This window comes from Nannospalax galili, unplaced genomic scaffold, assembly GCF_000622305.1.
Source record: "Nannospalax galili isolate Female #2095 unplaced genomic scaffold, S.galili_v1.0 scaffold74, whole genome shotgun sequence".
NCBI classification, from domain to species: Eukaryota; Metazoa; Chordata; class Mammalia; order Rodentia; family Spalacidae; genus Nannospalax; species Nannospalax galili.
Genome location: NW_008335376.1, coordinates 134,785 through 154,502, shown reverse-complemented (window position 1 = coordinate 154,502; position 19,718 = coordinate 134,785). Strand labels below are relative to the sequence as shown.

General features: G+C 38.3%; 1 protein-coding gene and 1 long non-coding RNA gene across 2 annotated transcripts in view; both read left to right on the top strand.

Annotated features, from left to right (window-relative positions):
* Nucleotides 1–19,718, top strand: part of LOC103731666 — a 151,636-nt gene that overhangs the window by 56,639 nt on the left and 75,279 nt on the right. The gene's annotated exons all lie outside the window — the stretch shown is intronic.
* LOC115066765 lies at nt 2,574–6,286 on the top strand. Its single transcript, XR_003849034.1, has 3 exons — nt 2,574–2,585; nt 4,582–4,611; nt 5,878–6,286. It is a non-coding gene; the product is annotated as an uncharacterized LOC115066765 (long non-coding RNA).

Below are 19,718 nucleotides of genomic sequence, written 5' to 3'. Positions count from 1 at the left end.
ACATTGAGTTCATTTAGTAGTGCTAATGTGTTCCTGTGTTTGGGCCTGCCCACTTGGGATTGGATAACCTCTCAGGGAGCTCGTCCCTGGAGAAAACTGACTCTCCCTCCCTCAGCCTTCATTGAGGGCCTGTAGCTCTTCCTCTTGATGTGGGATCTCATGAAATTTCCCCCATCCACCTTGGCATGCCAACTGGTTTTGTCATTTTCCAGATCTTGTTAGACTACCATACTATGGAGATTTCATTGGTGTCACTTCCCTATCCTGTCTAGATTGCTTTAACTAGCAACAGGTGTCTTGTTCCTCTGGCTTAGGTTCTTTTTTTTAATATTTTTTAAAAATGTTTTATTTTATGTGTATGAGGGTATTGTCTGCACATATGTAAGTGCACCTGAGTTGTGAAATTCCTGAGGCCAGAAGAGGGCATCAGATCCCCTGGAACTGGAGTAGTGGATGGTTGCTAGCTGTCTTGTGAGTGGTGGGAACTGAACCTGGGTCCCCTGGAAGAGAAGCCAGTGCTCTTAACCACTGAGCCATATCTCCAGTCCATGGCTTACATCCTTTCTACCACCTCTTCTGAGATGTTCCCTGAGCCTTAGGTGCAGAGATTGCATTATAGATGTGTCACTTAGAGCTAAGAACATTACAGTTACTTATTCTCTATGTTTGACCAGTTGTGGAAATTTGTAATTGTCTCCATTTGTTGTCAAAAGAAGCTTCTTTGAAGAGTGGTGAAAAGTATACTTGTCTCTAAATATAAGGATACATATTTAGAAAATAGTAAGAAATTACATTGGTCTAGTGAAGTGGCAGAAGTAGGTTTTTCTTTAGTATCTATAATCTCTCCAGCCATGTGTGCTAGGCTATGTTTACAGTATCATGCATGAGCTCTCTCTCACTGGGTGGGCCTTACATCCATTTAGACAGCTGTTGATTACCTCTAAGATAAAAGTGCCACTACTGTACCAATAGAGATAATTTGCTGGGTCAGTCATCGTTGTGGTTAGTAGGCTTTATAGTTGGGTAGGACTATTGATTGGTTTTCTGCCTCATTAACTTTCATAGTATCAAAAGATACTGTGAGAGCTGGTCTTTGGGGAAGAGACTTTCAGGTCAGTTCCGGATCAGTTGCCTCAAGACATGTGTGAAATATGCCCTGTCTTCATCAGTAGGATCCTACCTTCAAGTTCTGGGAGGCAGTCAAGGACTGTGGCAATAGCCTGTATTATTTTGGGTGTGTCTTGAACTATCCTGATCAACAACTGGATAGAAGATTTCCCTTGCCTGGCATTGTGATTTTTCTTTTATAGCCTTTAGCTATACACATGCACTCACATTTATATTATAGGAATATTTTTCAGTTGGCTTATTAAATACATTTCCCTTTAGCTGTTCTCAACACATAAGTATTATTTATTTCTCTCTCCCCTCTCTGCCCTGTATAGTCCTTCCTCCTCCCTCTCCAGTTAAAGTGCCCCCCGTTTTCCTCATTTCCCCATTGATAACACATGTGTCCTACTGGCCCCCTCTCTTGAGCTCCTTTTCCCCCTCTTCCTCCATGGTTCCCTTCCATTTTCATGGCTCCCAGGGTTACAAGATATAGGTACAGGAAAGGACTTGTTAAATTTGACTTCATTTGCTCAGGAATTAAGGCCAACAGTGGACAAATGGAACCTCATTAAGCTAAAAAGCTTCTGTACAGCAAAGGAACCAACCAATTAGTGAAGAGGAAGCCCTCAGAGTGGGAGAGAATCTTTGCCAGATACACATCTAATAGAAGATTAATTTCTAGAATATACAAAGAACTAAGAAAAACAAAGAATCAAGAAAACATATGACCCAATTAAAAAATGGTCTACAGATCTAAACAGAGTTCTCAAAAGAAGAAATAAAAATGGCTAGGAAATAACTTAGAAGTGTTCAACATTCTTAGTAGGTAGGGAAATGCAAATTAGAAATACATTTTTTTCATTTTATTTTTGTTTTACGCATATTAGTATTTTGCCTGAATATATGTAAGTGTACATGTGTTGTGAAATGCCCATGGAGGCCAGAAGATGGTGTCAGCTTCCAGAACTGGAGTTAAAGATGGCTGTTAGCCACCATGTGGGTGCTGTGAATCAAACCCAGGTCCTCTGGAAGAGCAGCCAGTGCTCTTATGTGCTGAGCTATCACTTCAGCCCCAAATTAAAAATACATTAAGATTTCATCTTACCCCAGTTAGAGCAGCTAAGATCAAGAAAACAAATGACCACAAATACTGGTAAGGATGTGGGGAAAGGGAAACTCTCATTCAATGCTGGCAGGATTCCAAACTGGTACAACCACTATGGAAATCAGTGTGGAGAACTTTTTAAAAACTAAAACTAGGTCTACCGTATGACCCAGATAACTCCTCCTTGGCATATACTCAAAGGACTGATATCCTACTACAGAGATACTTGCTCAACCATGTTTGTTGCTTCTCTTTTCACAACAGCTAGGAAATGGAAACAACCTAAATGCCCCCCAATTGATGAAGAGATAATGAAAATGTGGTACATTTGCATCATCTGTAAAGAAAAATGAAATCGTGAAATTTGCAGGTAAATGGATAAAACCAGAAACTTTTATACTAATTCAAGTAACCCAGATTCAGCGACATATGTTCTCTCTCATCTGTGAATCCTAGCTCCAAATCCTTAGCCTCCTTTAAAAAAAAGTATTTATTTTAATTATGTGTATACATGTGTGCATGCATATACATTTGTGCATACATGAATGTAGGTGGCCTTGGAGTCAAGAAGAGGGTGTTGGATCCCCTGGAGCTGGAATTATAGGCAGTTGTGAGCTGCTCAATGTGGATGCTGGGGTCTGAACTCGGGTCCTCTAAGAGAGTATACATGCTCTTACCTGCTGAGCCATCTCTCCAGCCCCTGAAATAGCCTCTTTAATTCTTCTATTCATCCTTCCTTATACTCTACACTGCAACCTTTAAAGACAGCTCAGATCATGTCTCACAGTTGTATACTTAAGTGTAGATAAAGAAGGGAACCATAGGCCGGGCGTGGTGGTGCATGCCTTTAATCACAGCATGCACCACCATGCTGGGAGTAGAGGCAGGTGGACCTCTGTGAGTTCAAGGCCAGCCTGGTCTACATAGTGAGTTCCAGGCCAACTGGGGCTACAGAAAGACCTTGTCTCAAAAAGACCAAGAAACGAGAAAGGAACCATACACCATTTGTGTACAGGGTGGTGATCTGGGCAAGGGTTGATGGTGACAAAGGAAGATTATACATCATCTCAGTACTTGGCTCCCAATAAATCAGTGTTACAGGAAACAAGAAACTAAACATTTATACCATGAATACTTATTATGCACTATGGGGTTATAGAGGTGAAATACATGATTCTTATCTATGAAAATTCACAAATTTCTATAGGACATAAAGTATGCATGCACATTACACTAAAAAGACAAAAGAGGGCTTGATTATGAATATACTTATATAGACCCAAGCATTAGAGATTTCTGGGGCTGGGGAGGTGGCTGTTAGTAAAGTGCTTGCCACACAAGCATGAGGACCTCAGTTTGGATTCCCAGGAACCATGTAAAAAGCCAGACAGAACAATACATGCTTGTAATCGCAGTGCTGGGGAGGCTGAAACAAGAGAACATCGGGGGCTTGTTTGGCGTCTAGCCTTGTCCAATTGGTGAACTCCAGGTTCAGTGATAGGCCTTATCTCAAAAAAAGGAGAACACTAAACAACAACAACAAAAGGTGTTGAGAGCAATAGAGGAAAACACCTGATGTGCTATGGTGTGTGTGTGTGTGTGTGTGTGTGTGTGTGTGTGTGTGTGTGTTGTATACACACTGGTGTGGGGAGGGGGGCGTTACCCAGCTTTATGCATGTGGAGGCCAGAGAAAAACATTGGTGCCTTCATTGGTGTCATCACTTTCACTGAACCCTTTTTACTATTTTGGCTAGGCTTGCTGGATAGTGAGCTCCTGTCTCTGCCCCCTGGAGCTGGAGTTACTGACATACTTGGCCATGCCTAGCTTTTATGTGGGTGATGGGAATTTGAACCCAGGTCATCATGCTTGTACAGTATGCTGTTTAGTTTTGTTGTCAACCTAAGACAAGCCTAGACATACCTGAGAAGCAGAAATCTCAGTTGAGGAATTTCCTGTACTGGATTGGCCTGTGAACATATCTATGGAACATTTTCTTGCATGCTAATTGATATAGGAGGCCCAGCCCACTGTGGGTAGTGCCGTCCCTGGGCTGTATAAAGAGGTGACAGAGCAAGTCAGAGGAAGCAGCCAGTAAGCAGCATCCCTCTATGATCTCTGCATTCAGGTTCCTACCTTGAGTGCTGCCTTGGTTTTCCTCAATGATGGACTTTAATTTATAAACAGAAATGAATCCTTTCCGCCCCAGTTTTCATTTGGTCATGATGTTTATTACAGCAACAGAGTAAAGCTAACAATTAGCAAGCACTCTTACCACTGAGCTGTTCCCTAGCCACATGATAGTTTTGATTTCTATATGTCTATATTCTGAAGTAGGGGGTCTAATTTTTATTTTTACCCCAAACAGGTAGCAGATTATCCTCCAAATAAAACTGAGGTATGCCACCATGATATAAATGATCTTCAGAAGTTTTCCTCTGTGAATGAATATGATTCTACTAATTCGTATTTCATTCTGCTTAAGAATAATTCTTTTAAGAGTGCAACATTTGAGGGACACCAACTAGAAATAGTATAGTGTAACAGTAGTACTGAGGTTGTTCTCTTGATATCTAGCTGAGATAAATGCAGCCAGCAATAATTTTGGCTCTTAAGGTCAAATATTCCTAGAGAAGATATTGAAAGACATTACTTGTTAAACTAAGATATGGATGGGAGAAACTATTGTCTTCCATAATGCGGCAGTGAACTTTAGATGAAGCAGTTTTCATGTTTTAAAAAATATTTTATTTTTTAATTTTATGTGTATCAGTGTATTGCCTGCATGTATGTAAGTATACCTGTGTCATGCAATACTTGTGAATGTCAGAAAAGGGCTCAGCTTCCCTAGAACTGGAGTTACAGATGATTGTTAGCTGCCATGTGGATGCTGGGAATCAAACCCAGGTCCTATGCAAGAGCAGCCAGAGCTTTTGACTATTGAGTCATCTCTCCAGCTCCTCATGTTTTTTTTTTTTTTAAATAATGATTGAAATACATCTACTATTAATTAAAATAATGAGGACTTGTATGTTAGTTACTTTTCTTATTGTTTTGACAAAATACCTGGCAAAAGCCACAGAAGACTCACAGCTTGAGGGTGTAGTCCACAAAGTCCTAGATGTCATGGCAACAGGATGTGTGAGTCAGCTGGTCATGTTGCACCTGCTGACAGGAAGCCGAGAGGATGAATACTGGTATTCAACACTTTCTCCTTTTTATTTTGTTGTGCACTGTAGTCCATGGGATGATGCCACCCACAATTCAGATTGGATCGTCACTGCTCTGTGAAACCTTTCTGGAAACATACTCATAGATTCACTCAGAGATGTGTTTTTATGGCAATTCTAAATCCCATCAAGTTAATAATGAAGAGTCACCATCACAAGTTATTGTCTGAATTTTTAGTAACCAACATTTTTCTATTCCTTAATCTTTGAACCAGTGTAAAAACCATTTACAAAATCGTGAGGATAAATGGGTCTAATAAAGATAGTTTTTCTGGAAATGTGAAAATAAAGTGGGTAAGGGAAAATGCCAAATAATTCTTTTGTTTCATTCAGGGAAACACCATTCAAATAACCTAGTAGTTCATTGCATAGAGAATAATGGTGAAATTCATCTGTAAATAGTGAATAATTTCTCCCCATTTCACTATATGCAGGCTTCAAACAACTAACGTCCTCACTTGCCATCACATTGGGTCAGTGCGATCTAACAGATTCAACCATCTGTCTGTGTTTTCTTCCACTTGCAACATCTGTTCTTTCTGGTGATCTGACTGTTTTTCTCTGCTTTCTGATTCATGTAGAGCAAGCTGTCTCAGAAATGTACTTGCTAACTAAAAGGAAGTCTCCTGGACTATGGAAAATTTGGAATATTCGCCTATTGTATTTACCTACATGTAACATTTAAAAATTTAAGATGTATCTGTGTATTTGTATCAAGTTCTTATTGACAGAAGGTTTTTAAATATTGAAGAAAATCAAATATGTATAAACTTACAGCCAAGCTTGTGAGAAATAAATGCAGTTCTCACCTGATGTGGTTGTGCAGACAATTCATGTACTGTTCCAAACCTTTTTGAGAAGTGCATCTTGGCATCACACGCCTTCCTCCACAAATACATTCTTTTTGTGTTTCCCCAGTGAAGGTCTTATGGTGACAACTTCTATCTGGTTTTTCCTTTTTTTAAGTTTTTACCTTTGTTTTTAAATTTTTGACAGTTTTCTTATTTAATTTCCCTTTTCAGAACGTTGTTCCATTGTAAGATTCCACTAGGCCCTGGCTCTCCTTATTCTGACTAAGCAATTAGCTATTAGTTTACCTGTGTCTCTCTTGTGTGTAATCTATCTTTTCTTTCTAGTTGCTTTCAAGACTTTCTTCTTGACTTTATTATTCTGCAAAGTCACTATAATGTAGCTGTGAATTTTTAATTTGACATTTAATTTTAAAAATTTTAAACTTTTCTTACCTATTCTTTAGTATTTTAGACTTATTTGCCTCCCTAAATATTGTTCAGTTTTAAAGTCCATTCCTTAATCATAATAAGTAATTTCTTTTTTTACCATTTGAGTTTTAAAATTAATTTATTACATTTTCATTTTTAGTCTTTAATTTTTTCTGATTAATTTCAATTATCTTTTTTCTTATTTATTTGTTTATTGAGTTACTGAGTTATTGAGTGAGTTATTGAGACAGGGGCCCTCTTACTCTGTAACCCAGGCTGACCCTAAACTCAGCAGTCCTCTTGCCTCAGCTTCCCAAAATGTTGTGATTATAGCAATGAGCCACCATAACTGGCTCACTATTTCTTTTTCATTGCTCATGGTTTTCAATCGTTATAATATTTCTCCACTCTTATACAGTTCAGGATCCCTTGCCTAAGGAATAGTGCATAGCAGACTGGTGATTCCCACATCAATTAACTTAATTAAAACAGTTCCCCATAGACATGTCCACTGACCAACCCAATGTAGGCAGTCCCTCACTAAGACTCTTTTTCTAGGTAATTCTAGGTTATGTCACATTGACAATTAAAGCATCACACTGTTACTAATTTTTCTTCTCATTGCTGTGACAAAAGCCACTTAAAGGATTTATTTTGGCTTACAGTCTGAGGGTATGTTCTATCATAACAGGGAAGGTATGGCAGAGAGTGGTGACAGGAATGTGAGAAAGGTGGTCACATTGTGCCCAGTGTCAGGAAGCAGAAGGACATGAATGCTGGTGCTCAGCTGGCTTCCTTCTCCTATCCTGTTCAGAGTCCCAGCCTACCAGTATTCATCCATGTTCAGAGTGAGTCTTCTCAGCTAAACCTCTCTGGAAACATCCTCACAAACATGCCAGCGGTACGTCCCCTAGGTGATTCCAATCCAGTCAAACTGACAATGAAGATTAGCCATCACAAGAATTTATTTTAAATTTCTGAGTGATCCTCCAGTAAACTAAGGGAAACAGTGAAGTCAAGACTAAATGAGGAACATACGATCAAGAAGATAGGAAAAATTTCAAGCTATTATGTTCTTGGCCAACTATATGAGTCATAGTAGCTCAGAGATACTCTGCAAAAGAGAATATGAAAACAAAGACTTGTGTGAACCAGAGTCACTCTATGTAATGTCTACAACCTTAGTGAAAGGGTGAACAGAAGAAAAAGAAACCTGATTCTACTGATAATAAAATAGAATGCTTGCCTCAGCATTGGCTCCAGATAGAGACTCTTTTTAATGCTTACATTGTGTGGTGTTTCTTGAGATCTCTGAATCTGTCTTTTGGTGTCAGTCTTCAATTCAGGAAAATTATTGGTTATTGGCAATTACGACTTCAAATACTTCTCCTGCTCTGTTTTTTCTTTCCGTTATTACATTTTACATGTGGAAAATTTTTGCTATAGTTCTACAGTTCTTGAATTTTCTGCCTTTTTTCATTCTTCTTACTCTTTGGAAAGCTTCAATGGAAGATGTCCAGATTCACTGATTCTTTTACTGGCCATATTAATCTATACCAGGGAAACTCACTGAAGGCATTCTTCATCCCTCGTGCCTTACTATTATTTCTAGCACTTCCTTTAGCTCCTTTATGAGGGTTCCATTCACTGCTTACAGCACCGTAGCATTTTGTATTTGTGTACTTTTAGTACTAGTGCCCTTAACATAGATTGTAAACCCCCTCTCTTACGATTTCAACATTTGTGATATTTTTGAATTTTACTGTGACAGATACTCTATCTTTTCATGTTGGATATTTTCTTGTTTTGTATCATGCCATGTGATTTCATGTTAAAGACAGTAATAGAGACTGAAACAAATAGGTCTTTAGCAGGAGGATGTAATGTTAATCTTGCCAGATGAGCCACCTGATGTTTTTTGTAATTTTTGGTACTAGCAGCTTTGAATTTCTCTAGTCCTGATTTTTCTTTTGTCATCACACTTAAGGAAAAAATCATGTGTGTGTGTGTGTGTGTGTGTGTGTGTGTGTGTATTCCATAAACAGAGTCTGTCTTTTAGCCCTTTCAGCTATAAAGTACTGTTGTTATACAGCAGTTCTGCTGGCTAGTGGTAGGGTCTGTGGTAAGAAGTGCACTTTATAATCTTCTGATACAGCTCTGTTGTTTTAGCGGGTAGTGCCTTGGGCCTGTGGCCTTCATGTGTTTTTGTCCTTTCTTCGAAGGCATAACTTTTATTTCCTCCTTATGTGTTCTTAGAGGAGTGTTCCCAGTCTGTTGCCTAAGTTTTTCCTCAGTTGACTGTGACCAGCATGAGACAGGAGGGCAGCATCGGACTGGAGTAAGAAAGAATTTGTATCCCCAACCTGGGATAAATTGTCAGAATAATGCTCTAGCAAGAGCTTTCCTGGAATGTAGACTCATTATAGAGCAGAATGTGGGTGTGGTTTGTAGATATTGTTCTCTTCACCCAGCTAGGCCTAAGAAGGAATTTTTCTTGCTTGATAAGATTCTCAGAAAGCCTGTGCAAGTGTGGAGGCCTAAAATAAATGTATGAATTTTAGCACCTTTTTGTTGGGGCTAAAAACACAGTGGCTGGTGATTGGTAGGCAAGTCACACTCAAGACTCCACTTTTAAGTGTTCCTGTAGCTGTACGTATGTAGTGGCACCTACAGGTTAGCAAACACTAGCTGCTGTGAAAGTGTATGTCACTGCAGATTTGAGGACAGGCCTTTGCTTGAAAGGATCAGTTATCTAATGAGCTCAAAAAGAGCACTGATTTTAAAATGTATCCAATTATTTTTGTAAGGATGTTGGTGACAATTTCCAGGCTCTGTAAAAAGATGCTTATCAGAGGGCTTTGATGACCAGGGCAACTGTAGGTATTAAAAAAAAAAACATAGGAGTGCTTTATCAGTAAAATGTTAGTTAGAACACCTCCACTGAGGTGAAGATATTCCAACTGCTTTTAAGACCCTTAGTTTACTCAAGATTCAAATTTCAGGAGTTCTGAAGAGAAAGTGTCAAGAGTAACAGCAAAGTTTTTGACATTTCTTGAATCCTTATATAAATTAGAGTGACCAGGTAGACAGCAAAGCTATCTGAAGAGCATTTACAACAAAATTAGAGTACAAGGTATCTCTCTAAACCCTAGAATACCCATGTCACAGCTGTGGCTATCATTTTCTTTCTGGTAGAAACCTGAGATGATTATTCTTGCAGGAAGAACTCGCCTTTGGACTGATTAAAATGAAAGCTGCTGAAGCAGTTGGAAATGTTCTTAAGGTGAATAATGTTTTCAGGGGTATTTGCCTTATAATAATGCACTCAACCGTATATTTGTTTTGTATGATTTTCTGTATCTGGGTCTTATTTTATAATAAATGTTTAAATGCTAAAAGTCATTCTATATGAAAAAGTTTCTAACTGGTAGAGTTTGGGGCACAGGGATATATATAATATATACAATACACACACACATACACACACATATGCACACACATACAAACATAAACACATATACACATATGCACACACATGCACACACTGATTAGGGGCATGCTGGTTTCACTAGATTGAGTGTAGAAGTTATTTCTCAAAAGAAGGAGGATTGCAATTAGATTGTGGGAGATGATGGTAGGTAATCTAAATTTAATATTTTTCAGGTTAATATAGTTTCACTCTAGACTTTGATAGCACTGATATGGTATATCAATTCTATTGTTTTAAGCAGCAAAACCAATTAGGTGAACAAGGCCATTTAAAAGCAGATTCGGGCTGGGGCCACAGTTCTGTGGTAAAGCACTTGCTGGCATGTGTGAGACATTGGGTTTGATCCCAACAAAAGGGCAGTGCTAGCTGGACTTTGTAGGACAAGAACAACAATGAAAAAGAGGACATGAAGTTGGGAGGAAGACATTTGGGGCAATTCCCAAGGGGAAGAGCTGGAGGCAAGAAATAGGGAATGGATGTTATAAAAATAGAGAGGCTGGAGAGATGGCTCAGCCATTAAGAACACAGGCTGCTTTTGTAGAGGTCCTGGATTCAGTTCCCAGTGCCCACACAGGGGCCAACAATCATCTGTAATTCCAGCTCCAAGGATTTGACATCGTTTTCTGGCCTCTGTGGGCACTGCATGCATAGGTGCGCTTACAAACATGCAGGCAAAACACTCATACACATAAAATAAAATTAAATAGACTAGAAAACCCCAAATTGTCATATGTTTGTGAAATTTTCAAAGAATGAACAAAATTATTATTTAATAATAATTATTTAATTTTTAAAAAAGATTCTAAAATTTAACCATCAGGTAACTAAGAAATTCCAACAAATAGTTTTATAATCAAGTATATATATAGCTAATAAAAAGAGCATAAGCTGGGCATTGTGGCACATGCTTTTAATCCTGGCACAGGGGAGGCAGAGGCAAGCAGATGTCTCTAAGTTCAAGGCCAGTTTGGTATATATAGACAGTTCCTGGCCAGGCTAACCAGGACTATATCATGAGACCCTGTCTCAAAATTAATTAATTAATAAAACCACAAAACATTTATAATGAACAAATATATAAGGCTCTTCAAATAATAAAAAATTGCTGGTACATTCTGATTATAATTTTTAAAAAGTAAAAAAAAATGTATTTATTTATTTTGTGTGGGGTGCACACAAATGGGATGATAGAATCAGTGAAAGCTGCAGAGAGGCAGAAGGAGGACAGTGAGGAGGAGCAGGTAGCACATGGCTCCAGCCATGGGGCTCCACAGCAGGAGGGGGAATCAGAAGCCTCATCCAAAAAGTAATTCAGGTGGCTGTGTGAAAACAGTCTTACTCATCGGACAAGCCCACAGTTCTCATCAGCCTAAATCCAATTAGAGATTTTGGTGAGACACTGGCTCCTCTGGCATGATGTGTCAGTAGTGGTGGAAAGGTCTTTTTTGTGACTCCCATTGTTGCAGAAGCCTGGGATCTGACACTACCTTGTAAGAACCTATTGTCCAAGACCAAAACACTCCAGGAGCCTAAGAACAAGGAGAAATCCCAAACCAGGGAGGATGGGGTCACCCTGCCATGACCTCAGGGTAGGAGACAGTCACAGGAGGCAGTTATAAAGGGAGGCTATTCTGGAAAGTTCTAGGGGCAGAAGGCTAGTCTTACCCAGTGTAGGGTATGGTGGATAGTAACTCAACCCTTGGTGGCTTGGAAGAAACCTCATCACCTGAGGATATCTGTGGAGCCTGATATCTCAAGCCTGAGGTCAGCCCTGGAGTCAGCCAACTGCTGCAAGGTTCAGTGCTGACTGAACACTCCGAAGTTCCAGTGAAGGTTTGATGTCCACTGCCTCATCCTTCAGCAAGGTGTGTAATGTTTTGAGGAGTGAAGGCTGGTCTGCCTGTACAGATCTCAGTACTATGTTTGTTTCCCCACTTCTAACACACTCAGGAGGCACCCCTAGCCTAGAAAATTAGCTACCCCAGGGCATGTTAATGAGAGTCTTGAGATCATGGGAGAACCTGCCCAACTGCACAGAGCTAAGTCTAGCTAGCAAGGCTCCTGGTATGCAAAGAGGGAACCTACTAAGGTGGAGACAGCTCTGTTGAACACCAGACGCTTGTCTGATGCAGGCTCAGGTTCAGCTTGACTGGCAGGAAACACAAGAGTCTCCAAGTTCGACTGACATGTCCCCCATGCCTACAGCTGCAAGACTCTAATTTTAGGAAACTCAGAAGTTTCTTCCAATACTTTATCTTTTCTCTCCCTTTATTTTCACTTTTTTTTAAACTGTGCTCTTAGTGGTATTTTGACTTTGTTCCTTTTCTTAATAAAAAAGTCTTTGTATTTTCCTTACATTTATCTAAGTTTTGTTTATGCATTTTAAAATTATTGAGAAATCTGATTTTTCAATCTCCTCAAAACATTCTCTTCTATTCTTCTTTTTCCTTCCATTTTTGTTTTTTGAGACAGAATCTCCCTGTAGCTCCAGCTGGCTATGTAGACCAGGTTGGCTTTGATCTCCCAGAGATCCACCTGCTGGGATTAAAGGTGTGCACAGCACTGTGCCTGACTTTTCCCTTCCTTTTATTTAACTTTCTCTTTTCTCTTTCTCTGACCCTTCCTTTATTTCATTCATTTGTTGTTTCTATATATAATTACCCTCAGTAATTCTTAATTTCATCACACACTGTTTTGTTTGCCATTTTTTTAATTCTATGGACATTATATTAGAGTATGAATTGACTTTAAGTAGTTTTAAGTATATTTGTATATCTTGTTTGGTTTGATGTGGTATTATGACAGTAGTTTGCCTTCTTCTCTGAGTAGTACTGGGATTGAGCCCTCAAAAATAGGTTGTTCTTTAAGAAGATTCTCAAAGACACTGGAAGACATATCCAAACCAACAGATGTGAAAATTTTAATACAGAAACATGAAAACATAAAAACAAGGCAAAATGGCATCTCTAAAAGATCAAAACTCTTTAATTATTGAATCCCAAGATAGTGAAATGATTGAAATTCCAAAGAGTTTAGAAAATCTTTTAAAAATAAGCAATGAATTTAAAGAGGGAATAAACAAGGAGATGAATGAAGTAAATAAACCAATTAAGGATTGTTCTAGTTTACCTTCAATTGCTGTGACCAAACACTCTGACCAATAGCAACTTGGGGAGGAAAGGGTTTATTTGACTTACATCTCCCAGGGCACAATTCATCACTGAGGGAGCCCAGTGTAGGAGCTCAGGGGAGGAACCTGGAGGCAGGAGCTAAAGCACAGGCCTTGGAGGAGCACTGCTTACTGGTTTGCTCCCTTGGCCCATGCGCAACCTACTTTCTTATATAATACAGGACCACCTGTCCAGGGGTGGCACCACCCACAGTGGGCTGTGCCCTTCCGCATCACTCAATAATCAAGAAAATGCCCCACAGACATGGCTACAGGCCAGTCCAATGGAGGAAATTCCCCAATTGAGGCTCCCTCAACCCAGGTGTGTCAAGTTGACAACTAAAGCTATCCAGCACAAGGATTCACTGACAAATTTTACTAGTCTTTAAAAAAGAACTAACATCAGTACTCTTCAAACATTCCATAAAATAGAAAGGGAAGGAACACTATCAAACACATTTCATGAAGCCAGTATAACCCTGATGCCAGAATTAAATAAGGACCCAACAAGAAAAGAAAAATATTTTTTTTCTAATGAACATAGATATCAGTATTTTCAGTTAAATACTTGCAAACTGGACATAGTAACGCATTAAAAAATCATGTACTACATAATCAAGTTGATTTCATTTCAAGGATGCAAGGATGGTTCAACATATGTAAATCAACAAATGCAATACAGCACAAAAATGGACTCGAAGACACCAACTACAATGATTATTTCAATAGATGCTGAAATGACCTTTTCAAAGTTCAACATCCCGGATAAGCAGAGTTAATATTATATAAATAGCTACATTGCCAAAAGCAATCTATAAATTCAATGCAGTCCCCATCGGAATTCCAGTGATTTCTTCATAGAACTAGGAATAAAAACCCTAGAACAACCCAAACAAACTTTAAACAGAAAGAGCAATGCTGAAGGTATCATAGCACCTGGTGACAAATTATGCTACAGAATCAGCATAGTGCTGGCTCAAAAACAAACACCAAAGCCAATGTGATAGAATAGAGGGCCCAGAAATAAACTCATCCATCATAACCACCTAGTTCCAATCCCCAGGACCCATGTAAAAAGGCTAGGCATAGCTGCACACATCTGTAACCCCAGCACTCTGAGGGGGCAGAGACAGGAGGATCACAGTGTCTTGCTGGCCAGCCATCCTAGCTTCAGATTTAGTGAGAGACCCTAGCTCAAGGGATTCAGGCAGAGAGTGATAGAGCAGGACACCTTACATTCTCCCCTGATCTCTACTGGCATGTATGCACACATATATCTGCACATACACAACACACCACATAACATACCATTCACATATAATATATATGCAAATTTACACATATTGGGGAACAGATAGCCTGTTCAACTAATGGTGTTAGGAAAACTGCATATCAACATGTCTCTCATATGGTACAAAAATCTATTTAAAATATGTATCAAAGACTTTAATATAAAACTTGAAACTCTGTAATGACTGGCAGAAAGCAGAGGGAAAGCACTTCAAGGGTAGACATAGGCAAGGGCTTTCTGTAATGAATTCTCATACCTCAGGAAATGATAATACAAATTGAGAAATGAAATTGCATAAACTTAAAAAGCTTCTGCACAAGAAAGGAGATTATCATCAGTTACAAGACAACCTATAGAATTAGGGGAAAAAAATCTTTGGCAATTGAACATATGATGGGGATTAATATATCTAGGATCTATAAAGAAAAAGGCACATCCCCAAATCGTTCAACAAATAGTTAGGCAATTGAATTAACCATACAATTCACAAAAGAATAAATACAGATGCCTAAGCATATGAAAAATACTGAGCATCCTTAGCTACCAGAGAAATGCAAATTGAAACTACACTGAAGTCCATCTCACACTGGTCAGAATAGAAAACAACAAAACAAATGATGACAAATGCTGGTGAGGATGTGGGGAAACAAACCCTTATATACTCCTGGAGGGAATGCAAACTAATGAAGTCACTCTGGAAATAAGTAGTTCAACAAAAAATTAAAAATAGAACTGCCATATGATTTGGATAGACCACTCCAGGGTATATACCCAAATGAATCCAAACATAAGACATGAAAACAGAAAGGGGACAATTTGTGGGGAGGAAGGATGCCAGTAGAAGGGAGAGGCTCAGCGGGTGTGATGGGGGGTCAAGTAGGAGTAAAGCACAATGATAAACATGTTTAAATGTCACAACAAAATCCATTTTTCTGCATGCTAACTTTAAAAAGTAATTAATAAAAAGTCAAATTCCTGCCACAATGAAAGAGAAACAACCAAACATCACAGAAAGTTTTCTTTGCCACTCCTTCCCAGGGTGCTTGAGTTTAAATCATTCTCTAGAGACAAGAGTCTCCCCTGAGAGAAAGACGAGGCATTGCTGAAGTAAATTGAGAAAAAATTAAAACCAGTTATTTGGCTATCATGAACTCCTAGAAATTGCTAAGTCAGTCCTTACATGCTGCACTGTCAGGGCCTCCCTCAACTTCTCTGTTAGTTTTCCATTTCTTAGGAAAGGGGGGCATTGTGGAGCAATTAAAGCGATACTAACTGTGATGGTTTTCCTGGAAAAATTCGTGCTTAGGGAAACACAGTAATGACATTTAAAGAAAAAGTAACTTTAGGATATTTCTTCATCCCTATCAAGGATACAAGATACACATGTTGATTTAAATCTTCAAATGATGTAGATGGAAAAGCCATCTTTAAACAAATGAGGATTTGATTCAAAGCCACTGACTCAATCACTACTGACATTGCATTGAACTTTCAGACAAGTTGTTAAATCCTTTGACTAGATTTTCATTTGATACAGATATTTGATTGAACTTTGAGGGAAGTCATTAAATCCTTTTATTAGATCTTCATATGATATAGGGAAAAAGCAAATGATTTTTCAAGGTCTTTCTACATCTGTGATACTGATAAGGATGGCATTCTGTAGCATGTTTATTTGGTACAGGTCCTGTTTCTTCATTTTAAGCCTTTCCTACTAAATTACTACATTGTACTTTTAGAAAAATGACTCTTGTTTCTGTATTTTGTTCTTTTATTATTCCTCCTCTTTATATTTGTTTGAAAAGATTTACAATTAGCATGAAAGGATCTTCATCTCTAATAATTACAAAATCAATGTCAATATTGATTGAAAGGGAGACCAAATACAGATGTAAGCTGCATTAACTTGGGTTATTCTAAGATGGTTGGACAGTGTTAATTTCTTCCCAATTGATAGTCCATTAGGCTCCACTGTCTTGGGCTCTTATTTTAAGCAAATGTAAACACAATGTAAACAATAAAACAAAGCTTAATCAATCAGAAATTGCCAACTGATCTTGAACTAGAGACTTTACCAGCCAAGAACCACCAATGAACCTCAAGTAGGGACTTTACATTTTTACCAATCAAATATATTTTCCTTGCCTTCACCTTACAGAACTCTCCCTCTTGTACTCCACTAATGGTGCCAAACTGCTTGCAGTCTGATGCTGCCTGATTCATGAATATATTTGTATAATATTATCAAAAATTTAATTTTCCAAAGTTTAACTTTTGATAGCTGTAGGATTCCCTCCCTATTGCTTCTGATCTTTACTTGATATTAAATAATAAGTATGTGTGGCATCTTACACTATCTAATTGTATACATTCATAAGATATTTCTCTGATATTCAAATGGTCAATGAGAGTATGAAAGGTACTCAACATCACTTAACTATAAGTCAAAACCACAAAGAGATACCATTTCACACCTACTGATTAATAAAGAAAACAGAATTTTAAGTGTTGGTGATGATGTGCAGAAATTGAAATTGGAACCCTGATTCACTGTTGCTGGAATTGGAAATTGGTGTAACCACTTCTCAAAACATTTTGAAAGTTTTTCAGAATATTAAATGTAAAGCTATCATATGATCCATAAATTCTACTCCTACATATATACCTAAGATATCTGAAAACAATGTTCACAGTAAAAGTTATACCACATTTGTTCATAGCAGCATTTTTGTTATAGCCCCAAAGTGGAAACAACCCAAATTTCTACTATCTGATGAGTAAACGAAATGTGAAATATTCATATAATGTACCAATAAGCCAACTGTAAAGATAATGAAATGCTGACACATACTACAGCATGGATAAACTTTAGAAATATTTTGCTAAGTAAACAAAACCAGAGAAAGGAGAGAGAGAGAGAGAGAGAGAATATTTTAAAAGCCAAAGGTGGTAGTTGAACATGAAGAAACAGTTGGAAAGTTACTTTATATGAACTTCTAGCAATGATAACAGCATTCATAAGACCCATAAGACCCATGCAAGACAAAATCCCTGAATAGAAATGGAGAAGAGAAGATGCCCCAACACTAGCTGAAGAATTATTCCCAATCAAGAGAGAGAGAGAGAGAGAGAGAGAGAGAGAGAGAGAGAGAATGAATAGAAAGCAATGACTAATAGGTGAAGGGTTTCTTTTAGAGATGGTAAAAATGTTATAAAAGCATGTAGTGGAGATGGTTGAATAATTCTGTGAATACACCAAAAATGATTTGTGTAAAAGGAAAAATTAAATGTCGTGTGAATTATTTCTCAACAAAGATGTTATAAAATATTTATTTACTGCCCTTTCTGTGCAGGAAATTCTTCTAAGAATAATATAGTGAAGATGTCAAAGATCTGGAGACTCAAAAACACTTACAATAAAGAGAAACATCTGTTTAATCTGATCTTGTGTCCTTGGTGGATTACACATTGTAGTCCTATCAGTTTTTGCCAAAGGAAACCTTGGCAGAATAATTTTCCTTGTTGTTCCCTAAATTCCAGCCTTTCCCACTAGGAAAATATAAATACAGGATTTCAAAGAGGTAAAAGAAGAGCAAAGTATGATGTGTTAAAGAAGAACAGAATTTCAAGAGAGCGAGAGTGAACAAGATCATCAGAGGTGACAGAGGTCAAGAAACAGAAGGGTCAGAAAATGTCCTTTGTATTTGACAACTAGAAGATTTGTGATAACTTCTTGGTATAGTTTCAATGGAAAAGCACGGGCAGAAGCAATTTCGCAGTGCTTTCACACAGCCCAGTGGTACATAATGGTTGATAAATGCTTGTTGAATTGAGAATAAGTATGCTTTGAAAAAGTCAACACGAAAAATGAACTATGCTAGCAGGAAGTCTGTATGAGAAGGGAAAATAGTGAGTGGTATTAGTAGGATTATCGGTTAAAGAAGTTTGTTCCTTAATCAGAGACAGATTAATTATAGTGTAAAAACATGCTGTCATGCTGCTAGGAAAGAAGGAAAGCTTTACATGATGGAATGGTAAGAGAGGTGGTAGTAAGGTTTGGAAGAGATGAGAGAGTGTGGGATCAATGGCGCAGGTGGAGGGATTGGCTGTGCATGCAAGGATAGACATCCTCCAAGAAGAAATCACATTTGTGTAGATAGAAGATGCTTATTTGTAGGGGTAGTGAGAAGTTTAAGGAGGTAATATCTACTGGCTTCAAGATTATTAATCAGTAAGCGAGGTCATCTGCAGACAGTAAAGGCAGGTAGTGGAGAAACAAAGAAAGGATCTTGAAGGTAGCACAGCTGTAAGAATTAGAAAGACGCTTACTAGACAGTGAAAAGGATTGAGGGCACACCAAAGATGCCATATCAACTTATATGTTGTGCACTAATATGCCCAAATGGTTAATATTTTTATTTGCTTGGGAATACTCTCTTTGCAAATTCTTCAATGGTTCATGCATCTTCAATTATTAAAAAGACAAAAATGTGCTAAGGCTTTATTGATCATTTCTTTGCATGTATGCCTTATAAATATTTTAAATTAACATACAAAGAAATGGCTTTCGTTATGGCACTTCTTACCTGTGTGTCTTTATTCTGTGTTCTAAGTTGCCTTTCCCCACCTGCCTTGCCTCCACAGCTGGCTCCATTCCTCCTCCTCTCTTCTGCTTTCACATTGACATTTTTTCTTCTGAGACAGGGTCTCCCTGTAGCCCCAGCTGGCCTGGAACTCACTATGTAGACCAGGCTGGCTTTGAACTCACAGAGATCCACCTGCCTCCTGAGTGCTGGGACTAAAGGCGTGACCCTGGTGACAATTTCTTATATATAGTATATTGATCTCTATATTTTCAGAACTAAATTTTAAAGTATTGTTCCAGTTTATAAGCAAACTTTGCATTTCTTCTTTAGTAAAATGACTCCAGCATAACCTGTATAACTTAGATAAACCTAGGTTCTCAGGGACCACCCAAAACATGGATGAGATTGGCAGTTTGCCCATTATCCTGTGGATTGTAAGTGCACAAACGTTTACTGAAGATTTTTGTGAGTACCCTGTGATCCCCACAGTCATTGCTGACTCTGGGTACTGGCTTCCAC